Source organism: Muscardinus avellanarius (assembly GCF_963383645.1).
Source record: "Muscardinus avellanarius genome assembly, chromosome: 6".
NCBI classification, from domain to species: domain Eukaryota; kingdom Metazoa; phylum Chordata; class Mammalia; order Rodentia; family Gliridae; genus Muscardinus; species Muscardinus avellanarius.
Window position 1 is genome coordinate 66327065 of NC_137791.1, and position 3404 is coordinate 66330468.

Sequence of the window (3404 nt, forward strand, 5' to 3'; positions counted from 1 at the left end):
CTTTAGCTGAGAGCTCACCCCAACAAGACCAGCTTCAGCAACTTAGCAGTGAGTACTTCAGCAACCTAGTAAGACCCTGTTTCAAAATATAAAAAATAGAAAAGGGCTTAAGGATATAGCCCAGAAGTAGAAAACCCCTGGATTCAATCCTCAGTACCCAAATAAAGTCTCCCTCCAATCTTGTTTCAAGGAAGTGGAGCTCAATTCATACTATACTCTCTTCTTTATGAAAATAGAATTAATAAAATCTTTCTTTACCACTTTAGTGCCAACTTTATCTTTGACAGCTTTTTCAGGTAGCAGAGTACTTTTATTGAAATGTGCTCTTTCAAGATAAATATCAAGCCAGACATGGTAGTATGTACTTCTAGGCTGAAAGGGGAGAGTCACTAAGGCCAGGAGCTCCTGGCCAGCCTGGGCAACATAGCAAGACTCTGTCTTAAATAAATAAATTACAAACACTGGCTTTCTCTTCTAAGATAAACTTTGCTCTTGATGTTCTTGGCAGCACCTAATCACTACTTCAACCAGAAATATGCCAGGCAGGCTCTGTTTGTGACATTCAGCTCATCCGAAGTTTGCTGATAAATTAATCACTAGGGAGAAAGGGGGAAGACAGTCACATCGGTTCTCATCAAAGAAAGGAAGCAACAGAAAGAAGTTTGCATAGGAAGCTCCTTGGGCTCTGGTATTTTAACTCCACATTTCTTGAGAAGAGGCTGGAGTGGACTCAATTTAAAGAACAACACACAATTGCAAACAAAACCAACTCCTTGGAAATGCCACCCAACCAAGATTGGCTCAGACCTCTGCTCTCCTGGGTTCCTCCCTCCAAGCATATGCAGTCCCCGGTCTGCTAGAGCGCAGTGCGTGCACACGCTGCAGCTTGCTCTTGGGCAGAAAATAAACACCTCATCAGCTTACTCGCATCCCAAGTTAGTTAAGGAGATAGCTCCAGAATTTAAGAAAAATGGGAGAATTTTTCAACTTAGAAACTTTATGGTAAGATGACTAAATAGACATCCTACCATAGTTGTTAAGACAGGCAAATGAAGGCCGGGCGTGGTGGTACACGCTTGTAATCCCCGCGCTTGGGAGGCTGAGACAGGAAGATCACGCAGGTTCCAAGCCAGCCGTGCGCGCTGGCTTAGGAGACCCTGTTTCCAAATAAAAATGTAAAAATAGGTCTGGGAGTGTAGCCCAGAGGTAGAAGGGCTCCCAGGAACCCCAGTACCACAAAAAAAAAAAAAAGACAGGCAAATGATGCTGAGGAAAAAAGTGTTTTTAAATGGGAGAGCCATGTATCTGATAATTAGAATTAATAGGTATGTTAAAATGATTAAGAACCCTGTTTCCCCTTTTTGCATTATTTATTGAGTACTTTATTTACTATTTACCATGTACTGCCTTGGGTGCCAGGAATATGGTTGTGAATAAAGTAGACAAATGCCTGCTCCTAGAAACTTACTTTTTTGGGAGAAGGAAATAAACAATAAATAAGTAAATATAGTAGGAAATCAAGACTAGATAAAGTGCTATGAAGTAATAAGTAATTCACCATAGAAAAGCATTACTGAGGAAGAAATGACCACTTTTTCAATCGCAGGGAAGAAGTGTGGGAGGCTTTTCTGAGACTATCAAAGTTGAGCAGAGACCTAATGACATAAAGCTGCCAGTCACTGGAAATGCTAGGGAAAGATCATCCCAGACAGAGAGGAATATAAATTGAATATATCCTTGTGGTACAAAATAACTTAGCTAGGGTTTTAAAAATAAATAAAGAGACCAACATACTAAAGAATAGAAGAACAGGGAAGTAATAATCCACAATGAGGCTGGAGAGGTAGACCACTGTGGTAGAAAGTGCTGGCTGCTTCCCAACACATTTCCTTCCTTTTTCCCTTTCTTTCATGTTACATGTCAAAAGAAAATATCTGGTTAGCCAGATATGGTGGGACATGCCTGTAATCAATCCCTTTCCTGGGGAGGCTGAGGCAGGAGGATTGCAGGTTCATGGCCAGCCTCAGCAACTTTCTAAGACCTTGCTTCCAAATAAAAAAATAATAATGCCCCTGGGTTTAATCCCCAGTATCACAATAATAAAAAATTCTGGCTTAAAATTTAACCTTCCTATGCTTCCTACAACTAAAGGGGCCATATGGCCCTTTCTGATCAATGAGATGAACGTGGAAATCCACTATGGGGTTCTTCTGGGAAGGCTACTGTTTTCCTGGTGAAGAAAGACTGGCTCATTTTACAAGCACCATTTTCCTTCTGCACGTTCACCTCCATCCTTTATTCCAACTTGAAAGAAGGGCAGATTTCCTAGAGGAAGAACAGCTGTCAGGAGACCAAAACGACAAATAGCACACAGTGGGGGTGGCAGAGTAGGACGCAAGAAGGAACCTGAACCTTCTAGTTTCCTCAGGGGGTGCAAGAGCCCTGGACAGCTTGCTTCTGGACTGAGGAAAACAAACTATCTGGCAAAGTCTCTACGGTTGGCTTTATTTTGTATAAAAATCCTGGCACAGAGCCAAACACCTAAGACTTCACAAACAAGGTGAGAAGTTATACCAAGTGCAAAGAGAAGCCATTAAAGCTCCACTGAACTTAATTCTTCACAACATAAAGAAGTAGTATTACAAAATTTGAAACTAGACAGATGACAGCAGCATTGGGGTAGGATATTCCTTAGTTAGCTTTTCCGTTACTGTAAAAAATACCTGGAGCAAATAAACTTATAAGGAAGACAGGTTTCTTTTGGCTCACGGTTTCAGAGGTGATGATCCACAAATGGTTGGTCTTTCTGTTTGGGGCCTGTGGCGAGGCAGTCATCATGACAGGGAGCACATGGCGGAGCAAACTGCTCTCACTTGTCCAGGGTGCAAATGAGAGAGAGGAAGGGACCAGAGTCCCAGTATCCCTTTGAAGACACACCCTCAACGGCCTAACTTCATCAGTGACCTAACTTCCTCCCAGTAGGCCCTACCTCCTAAAGGTCCTACTCCCTCTCCATGGCCCATCAGGTGGGGGATCAAGGCTCCAATGCACGGGCCTTTGGGGGATACTCAAGATCCAAACTTCATTAGGGTGGGGAGTCAGGCTGCTGGCGTCCAAACACTTGCTTCCATGACTATCATCTCTCCCTTTCCCATAATCTACTGGGTCACGAGTAGCTTTCTTTCCCCGCTTTCTCTTCCCTGTGATAAGGATTTTCTTCATCTCATCTGTGTTCCTTAAGCCAGGAAAATCTTCACACCTACTGGTCCTGCTTCTGGATAGTGCATGTTGAAAGCACTTTTAAAACCCTTTCTCATTTGACAAAGCCCGGCTTTCAAAATTAATCCTGTGCTGGAGACAAAAAATTCCCACTTGACAGCCACTTCTTTGTTCTAATTCATATC